Source organism: Urocitellus parryii (genome assembly GCF_045843805.1).
Source record: "Urocitellus parryii isolate mUroPar1 chromosome 13 unlocalized genomic scaffold, mUroPar1.hap1 SUPER_13_unloc_15, whole genome shotgun sequence".
Classification (NCBI taxonomy): domain Eukaryota; kingdom Metazoa; phylum Chordata; class Mammalia; order Rodentia; family Sciuridae; genus Urocitellus; species Urocitellus parryii.
In genome coordinates, this window is record NW_027551767.1 from 640,072 (window position 1) to 649,977 (window position 9,906).

Below are 9,906 nucleotides of genomic sequence, written 5' to 3' on the forward strand. Positions count from 1 at the left end.
TTTTGTCCACCTATAACTCAAAAATATTTTTTAAAAAATAAATAATAAATAAATAAATAAATTCTGAGTACTGAGCTAAGACTTGGAGATATAAAGACACAAAAGACATAACAGCTATGTTCGGCGTCTACCAGGGAAAGCAAACACATAGGTAGAAACTTTAGTTTAAATTATGAATGTTTATAGGTGTTCTAAGAATGCCAAGGGAAACCATATACTAAAAGAGATTCCCTGAGATATCAAGGAGAAGAAGTTTTCCTAGCTTAAGGAGTGACAGAAGTGAAGCATTAAAATGCCCATTTTATGTTGAAAGGGCCTTGATTCATTGAGTAACTTGGCTGAGATGAGACTCTAAAGTCCATTATAAAACAAATGGTATTGGAGCCTTGGAGAAATTAAGAGCTGAATAGATGCACCTTGAAGCTGACTGTTCACCCACTCCCCCTCTTGTTCATACTCCAAAGACATGTGCATGGGTATATGTTATGTGCAGTGTCACACACACACACACACACACACACACACACACACACACACAATCTTGGTGCCTCCAGAAATTAGAAAGCCCAAGCAGAATCTGTCTCTGCTGTGATGCTGCCCTTCCAGGCTCCCTTGTCATTCCTTGTCTTAATACAGTTGTGTCCATAACCCAGAGAACCTAGTGCTATCCGTGTGTATCAAGAGTTTTGGTACTTTACATCTGCTGATCTTCTGGCCACATCAGAGTATTTCACAGCACATCATAATCTGGATCTGTGGGGGTAGCCTGAGGAGGGCTGACCCATGTCATTGAATGCTTAGGAAATGGCTCTTCTAGAGAACTCACAAAGGATCTTATTCAGCTACAAGACCTGCAGGAATGGGCACAACTACTCACCTGGTTGCTGATGGCCTAGAACTAGTGCTGGGGTCTTTCTTGTAGTTCAGGACCACTAAGATACCCTCCCTTCAACTTCTTAATAAACACATAGAAAAGTGTACAGCTATCAGGTGAGCTGAGAAGGCTCAAACAGATGTACCATGGCTTGGCTGCAGCTGCCTACAGCCACCCATGATAGGCTTGCTCCTCAGCCTCCTCATAAAAGAAATGATGGAGATAGAGGCTGTTGATTGCACATGTTAGCCTGCTGTAGCACCAGGGCCAGCCATATACAGACATAGTGAGCAGTGGAGCAAGAATATTTCCTTTCTAGTACTCATACTAGTCCTGAAGGCAGTAGGGGAGTAATTGGCAGCACACACTGACTAGTCCTCAGTCTTCTGAAAATGGGACATGGCAGCAGACAGACACTATACTAGGCCTTCATTTTCACCACCATGCCTCCCCAGCTCTTGGGATTGGCTGACCCTTCAGAGGTTGAGGATAGCAGAGAAGGCAAATAAATCCCAGGGGAGTCCCTTTAGATTTGTGTTCATGGAAGGGGCAGGAAATGTGGTTGTACTACCCTCTGAGAAACCTGTGGTAGAATCCAGACTTGGTTCTTCAATGCCAGTCCAGGAAGAATTGATAGAAGACCCTCTATCTTACCATGTAAAAGTCTACACACTGCCTATGTGCATCAGTTAAGATTCTCTAGAGGTGCAAAATCCACAGGATACATTTAGGAATAGGAAATGATTCATTATAAAGCATTGGTTCATAACAATAGGAGATTGGCAAGTCCAGGTTTGCAGTGTAGGAGTTCAGGCTCCAGTCCCAGGAGAACTCACAGTACAGGTCATACCAACAGGCAGCCTGATGGATAATTCTTGCTCAGGGAAGCCACGTGCTTTCCTCTAGGCCTTTATCTGATTGAATGAGACTCACCCCCATTAGGGAGTACAATCAACTTACTCAGAGTTCACATACTCAAATGCTACTCTCATCAAGAAGCATAAGATGATGCATACAATTACCCAACACAATGTGGTGATTAAGGATTCAGTAGAGAAAGGAGCATCCTGGCTTCCATCAACTCTCAGGGCTGATGTTGGAGAAGAGCAGGAAAGGGTGAAGGGCCATGCTGAGTATTATGGGGATGTTGAAAAGAGAAATAGCCTTTGAGGTCACAGGCATGTCTTACGTTAAGTTTACACCTTGCACTAAAGTGGGTGGACACAGCAGTGCTCTCTCCATTTTGCCACATGTCCCAATAGCATACTCATGAACCGCATTGTGAGGGTACCTTGATATTTTTATCCCTTTAAATGGTGTTTATACTGCAATGTTTTAACTTAATCATTCATTTTAAACATATTATAAAACTTTTGTTTCACTGATGCTGATTTTTCTCAAGATAATTTTTAATAATGCCTTTCATTTTTAAAGTGCGCTGATCAATGCCTTGCTCACCTGGGGAAGATAAGCTTCACTCACTTATGAAGGGTTGAATGGCTCTGAAGCTGCATGTATGGCCTCGGCTAATTTGCTACCCATCATTTTTAGGACAAGGATTTAAGAATATTTGTGTGATGATGGACAGAATCCTAGCATTTGTCATCCTTATAGTCACAAGTGCTCCTCACAGGGAAACACAATAACCATCATATGCACTCACAAGGAAAAAAATAACTGATATTTTGATCTATAAAAACTTATTACCCATCAATAATTTTATAATCATCAACACGGTTGCTTACAGTGACCAGGCTAGATGCTATTATGTGTCCAATCCATAAAATTTACATATTCTAGATTTTAGAACATGATTGATATACTATTCTTTCCATCCTATTATTTTGATCAGTTGCCTAAGCTCCCTAGGGGGGGCATAACCTCCACTGTGAACTAGATTCTACTTAGGAACATCATTTTTGCATCATCTTCTTCTCTCCTGAGTCAATATCGCCCTTTGCTAATGGAAATGGGATGATCCCTACTAGAATAACATTTCTCTGTGAAGCTTTTTCTGTTGTTTTTGTTTTTGTTGTTGTTGTTCAACCAATTTATTCCTTTGTCCATTTAATTGGAAAACTCCTTAAAAATATTGTCTACACCTAAAATCTATAGTCGTTCATCTACTTTTATCAGTTCAACCTGATGAAGTTATATTATAATCTGCATGACTTCACCAAATTTTTTATTAATGTCAAAAAGGTAAAACCACAAAGCCAGTTCTGAATTTGCATTATTTGACCCCCATAACATTTTTTAACAATTGTAAATAATTTCCCCTCTTTCTTGGAGCATTTCTTCTCTTGGATTCTGGATTTATATCACTTTCCATTGTTTCTCTACTGACATACCTGATGCATCTGATTTCCCTGACATGCACAGTTATTCTCTGGTCTCCATGACTGGATGGCTTCTGTTCTCCAGCCCTGTGTGTGTGTGTGTGTGTGTATCTTATTATTTTTGTATGTATAATGCCAAACTCCTTGTCAATATTGAATAGCAGGTGATTTGAAGTTACTTCCAGCAGTCATTTTTACTTGGATAATCTGTTGGTATCACAAACTTGACATTTCTAAGACTGAACTTCTCATTTTTGTCAACATCTTACTACTGATCATTTAATGTAGTAAATTGTTTGTTTGTTTGTTTGTGTGTGTGTGTTTGAAATTAAAAAAAAAAAAACATGGCCATCCAATTCCACTTCTATTTTTTTTTCCTGAGAGGCTGTTGGCTCTATGTAATTTCTTTATCTGGCTTCTTGTTAAACTGCTTATTTGAAAAAAACTTTCAGCTTCATAAATAGACTACATGATCTATCATCCTTTGATTCACAGGGGACAGAATACTGAACAAAAGGAAAGCCATAAACTGTAAAATGAATCTCCCTTCTTCTTTTATCATTTGCTCCAGACTCAAGGTCATGATGTCAACTACTCAATGTCTTCCTAATGTATTAATCAAGACTTGAATGGAATGGAAGTAAACAAATAATGCAGAATACTCAAGAAAATATTGGAGCAAAACAAATGCTGTGACCAAAATGCTCAAAGAGAAATGAACCAGAATACTGTATTATTATTTTTTTTCCAAGAAATACTTCATGGGTTTTCAAAATGACAATTATAGAACTAATACACAATTACTGTCACATGTAGTTTAGCAATTAATTTTGAAGACATTTGTCTAAAGGTTTCACAACAGAATATAAAATGGTTCTTATTGTTATGTAATGTTAGTTTCAATTCACAGAAAATCTTTTACCATCAGCTCTGCTTCTGATGGGTCTGATGTATTTCTTTGTGGAATAGAATGCCCCCTTGTAGATGTGATTAGGCATCTTACTAAGACTGTTTGAACACGGATACCTGTCAACTAATACATCTTATGAAAAGCTTCAATTTAGACATAAATTTTTCCACGGCAAGAAATCTATAAATTTATAATTAGAATCTCTTGCTGTTCAATATTTGTAGATAATACAGAGTACGCAAGGATTATGAAATATTGAAAACTGAGTTCATTATTCATAACCCACAACATACAGTAAATATTCTTTGAAATACAACAACTTTGAGGAATCCATATTCTATTATTTTTGAATGTCTTGCACACAGTATCTCTGGATAGCACCACACACACACACCCTCATTTTTCCAGATTAGGATTCTGGTCAGGGTTGACACTTGCTGTTTTTAATTTTCATTTTATCATAAGCAGTTTAAGACTGTTGACACTGGTAATTTGCAATTTTTATCAAGACCTCTTCATTATAGCTTCTGATAGGACAGATGCTGTAATTAATCATGTAAGACAACTGGGGATAGTGGTCACATGGCTCTCAAAGAGAAGCCACCATAGAGCAAAAAAGAGGGGGAAGAAATGGGCACTGAAATAATTATTTTGGCTTTAAAATTAGCATTCACCATCCATTTTAATAGCAATAACCACACCATGCCAGATAGTTGTGGCCCCCAAAGAGAAGATGATTGCTTTTCTCTATTTACCTTGTACCTACATCTTAACAAAAAGAATATTATAAAGGTATTTCCAGTACTTTTTAAGGACTCTGGTTTTAGCCTGATTAATCAGAATTCTTAGCCACGAATATCACGTTTCCAAATGAAAATGAAACGACGAAGCTGGGGTGGAAAATAATGGAGCACGTGCCCTATTTCCCCATCTTATATGTATTCAAGGAAACCAAAGTGAAATTTGACATAGCATTTTATTTGAAAAGTGAACAGTTTCCTTGTTGTTGCATCAAAATACAGTCCACAGTTTTTACTGAAATGTGTTTATTCTATAGCAAGATAAAAGCATTTTGTTTCAGTTGAAGCAAAATACAAACAACTTAATCACTGCTATCGTTAACTCATAAAAAAGTATAAAACAGCATAAAAACACAATAAGCAACGTAGCAATGAATGGTTTATGTCACCAGTGTTTATGTAAAAGCCTCATTTAGGAAAACTTTACAACACATGATATGAAAACTTACAACTTTGAAAGAAAATATTTACATTGATTATTCACTAGTGCCTTTTAAATATTCTACCGGTATTACATCATAATAAAAACTCTTGCTTTTTTTCTTTTTAAATCTTAACTTTTGTAATAACTGTTTTCATTTAAGTGCATTTCCCTTTTAAAAATACAGTGTTTTTATTTTTCGAAACTTGTCACTCAAAACACGGAATATAGTATTCACATTTCTTTTCTTCTAATTGCAATGAACAGGATGGGCTAACAGTGGTCATAGATATTGTTACAACATATACTGTGGCTTGATTTGGAGAAGTCCTGGATAAAAAGTGGAAATGAGTCAATAATTGAATTTAATCACTTGCATTTTTTTTTTCTGGAGAGATTTAGGAAAAAAAATAAGAGCTTCGGCAAAAGTCTGTGATTTACATTATTTTTTTTTCAACAAAAAATGCCATCAACAATTTACATCATACAAATGTTTGTATGAAACTGGATCTTCATATTTCAGGTAGTTACAACTGTGCTTTTATTTTTATTTTATTTTATTTTTAGGGCTTTGGAAGTTCAAACAGCCTGGAAGTGTGGTTAACTCACTTCTGGAGAAATAAGGCCATTTTCCATGACTCAGAGAGGCCAGTTTATAGTCATCAGTAATGTCCCAGGATTCATTAAACGGTTTGATTCACATATTGTAGGCACGCAAATCCACCTGCCGCGTGCATCTTCAGAAAATACTGACCTGTGACAATACTTGAGTCTGTGTCTGAGACTGGATTTGCGACTGGTGCTGCTGAGAGGCTGGCTGAGGGCTCCCGATGGCAGGGATGGGGGATGTAATCTGAGAGGTGACAGGAGAGTGCTGCCTGGGAGAAGGCTGAGACTGGTGTTGCATGTGTTGCAGCTGCTGCAGCTGGATGTGCTGCTGCAGCTGCTGTTGCAGCTGCTGTTGGTTGATTTGCTGCTGGAGATGCTGCTGCTGCAGTTGCTGCTGCATGTGGTGCTGAAAATGCTGCTGCTGCATCTGCTGCTGGATCTGCTGATGCATTTGGTGCTGCTGGAGTTGCTGCTGCTGCATCTGTTGCATCTGTTGCTGCTGCTGCAATTGCATCTGATGCTGTTGGGTTTGCACCGAAGGGCTCACTTGGGTGGAGGTGGCTGAGCCAACCATGGTGATCCCCATGGAGCTTATCAGCGGAGCCCCAATGTTCGAGGGCATGTTGGCCGTGACGGTGACCGATGTGACAATCTGGTTCATGGGGAGTCTCATGGTTAAGGGTTTGGGAGCGATTGACCTAGGGAACGACTGTGAGAGAGTCTGAGGTGAGGCTGGTACCGTTCCATGTTGAGCCAGCGGAGTGTTGAGGAGGGAGGAAGTCAGATTGGTCGACGCCAGGGTCTACAGAACAGAAGGAATGGTCTGGGCTTCTGCTGACTCAGCGGCAGCCTTAGAAACCAGGCTGGCCCTGTATGCAGCCAGGGCCTTCAGGTATTCCTTTTTGGCAGCTTCTGTTTTCCTTTTATATACCTGCTTCTGCTTTTCTCCAAGACTGTCCCACATAGACGCGACGATTTTTGAGACCTCTCCAAAGGTTGCATTGGGGTTTTGACCTTTAATTGCAGCCTGTGTGTCTCTGAAAAACAGGGCATATGCTGGTACTGGCTTCTGCGGCTCATTGGAATCTTTCTTTTTCTTTTTCTTTGGAGTCTTGGGCTTCTTGCCAGAATCTGGAGCGACTCTTTTCTCTCCAATGGCTCTGCTGGCCTCCTCCGCATCCTCCTCATTGATGGAGCTGGAAGGCGGGGGCGTGGCCGATTTGCTTGCTGGAGGTGAAGGAGAGGTATGGGGCATGCTGGCTCCTCCCAAATTCAAGCCCAACTGGGCACTGAGCTGGGACTGGTTGATGGTGGTGAGCTGGGCAGGAGGCATGATCCCCGATTACGCAGCATCTGTCATGTGGACGATGGACCTCATGATCAGGGAGGGGTCCTGGCGGTACTGAAAGACTTGTGTGTGGCTCTGATCCATATGTAACCCACTGCTATGAAGCACACCATCTTGTTCCACAAGATTTCTTGAGATGTAATAGAAGGAAGATCCAGGCTTTGAGGAGGAAACTGGGGTGTGAATTCGCTTCCCTGGGAAGGCAGTGGATCACTGAGAGCTTGAAAGGGTAGCAGTACATCAGGCATGCCCAGGGCGGGGTCAGACTCTGGAGGAGGCGTGATGGGTGGGATTTCAAACTCCTCGTGCCCCAGGCTTGGCGTATGGAATGTCTGCTCGCTGGCAGCAAAGAATGTGTTGTTGGCTTTTGCCATGCTCATGTAGTTATTATTATTTCCAAGCTTGCTGTAGCTGTAGTACCCCAGGCACTGCGCGAAGTCCAGGCCGGTGGGGTACCCGGCCGCTGCGGGGTAGAACCTCACATCCATGCCGGAGCCTGGCCCGGGGCCGAGGGCCGGGACTGGGGCTCGCCGGGGCCGGTACCCGCCTCCTCGCAACCGCTAGATCCACCGTCGGGGGCGCCCGACTGGGGGCGCCCGGGGTTGGCGCGCGGGACTCCGGGCTGGAGGGGCGTCGCGACCGGAGCCCAAGGAGCCCGGGAGCCGCAATCGCCGCACACAAAGGCGTGGCCACGCGAGCCGCGGGAGAGCCGGAGGCGGCCGGGGGACGCGCCCCACTGGGGCACCGAGATAGCCTGCGCGCAGGCCAGGCACCCAGGTCGCGGGGCACAGCGCGGGGGCCCAGGGCGGGGCACAGCGCGGGGGCCCAGGGCGGCGCAGCGAGTTCAGGTGCGCTGGGCGAGGCTGGGACAGCGGCGGCGGAGGCGGCAGCGGCGGCTGGCCCCGCTCCTCCTCCTCCTGGGGCGGACTGAGGAGAGGAGCCGTGGAGACAAGGGGCCCGGCCCCTCCCCCCTGTATTATTTTTTAAAATATATTTTTTTCTTATGAGATGATAGGTAGTGCATTCTCATGTCAGCAACTGTGCACTATTTTTCATATCATTTTGTTCAGTATTCATTTTTTATTTATAAGCTAATTGTGCTTTTCCTTAATTGTTGAATTATTCTGACATGATGGGATTACTTTTGAACTCAGTTATTCTCAGTAGAATATCAAAGTGTAACTGAATATAGAGTCTGTCTTCTTGGTAGGAATGAGAGACATAAATTCTTCATTGAATGGAACTATCTGGCATTTATTAGTCAATATAATTAAAGCAAGTCATAGGTAAGAAAAATTCTTTCTTTTTATAAAATAGCACATTTTTTCCTTCCTGACAGCTATTTTGACATACATCAGTAAATTACAAATACTTTAATGATCCAAATTAATTTGGAATTATTTTAAATGACCATCTCATTCAACTGCTAATGTTAAAAGGAAGATAAGTACTTTTTAAATTTAGTAGTTGATTCGCATATATAGTTTTTTGAATGTGTCTTATATACTGATTTTCCCATTGATGCATGATTACAAAGTGCATATATATTTATACATATATTTCATTATATATTACATATACATACTTTATTATATATATATTATATATATATATACATACATACTAATATATACACCCATACACAAACAAACACAGACTTCTTTTTTAAGAAAACTACTAGTAATAGATTGTTACTCTTTGATATAGTATATTCAGTTTCCTTGAAGATGTTTTTAACATGAAAGGATTACTTTGGTGTAAATGTAAAGTCATCCTGCTTTTAAGCTCCATACCTATCTCTTAATAATTATTGTTTTGAGAACAAATCTGGATTCCTTAACCTCATTTGTTTTTTCCCAGCTGTAAAATTATATAACAAACCACACTGTGGAGATATAAAGACTGAATGTGATTACATATGTTTTAAAAGTTCTCAGTAAATGGATTACAAATCATCAGTTAGCAAAAGATAATTATTTTAAAATAGAAGTCTTCCAAACCTAAGCTACGTTTCATAGTTAAGGAAACTATGTGATGTATGGTTAGGTTAATCCTTTGCCATGAAGAAGTGTTCTTTCTTGAAGAAACCCAACTTAGAAACAAAATCTAGTTACTGTTGAGAGGAAGTGAGTGGATGGCATGAGATAATGGGAGGCAGGTGGATGCTGAACAACAACAATGCTAAGAGAAGCACTTCAGCATTGTGTATTAGACACTGCTTCAAATGATTTGAATATATTACCTCATTTAATGTTTGTAATAATCTCATACAATACGTTCTCTATAATATCACCCCTATCATACCAATGAAGCAAGAAAAATGACCTGCCTACTACAATTATCCAAGACCCCAGATTTAAACTCAAATGAGAGACTCAGTTCTTCAACATTGAGACAAACTGTTAAGTCTACAATGATGTCTTAGTTATTTTATTATTATTATAATTATACAATAATCATTGTAAGTCAGGACCAGTACTTCAGTATGTATATGCCTGGAAGCTCCTCATATCCACAAATGGAATAACAATATACATTGTCTAATATGTTGTTCTTTGAGAAAAAAATGTATTATATGTGACTTTTTGTGATCTGTTTGCCACTT

At 40.5% G+C, this 9,906-nt stretch overlaps 1 pseudogene; it reads right to left on the bottom strand.

Annotated features, from left to right (window-relative positions):
- Nucleotides 1-6,083: 6,083 nt before the first annotated feature.
- On the bottom strand, nucleotides 6,084-7,789 carry LOC144251391 (TOX high mobility group box family member 3 pseudogene; annotated as a pseudogene).
- Nucleotides 7,790-9,906: the final 2,117 nt, after the last annotated feature.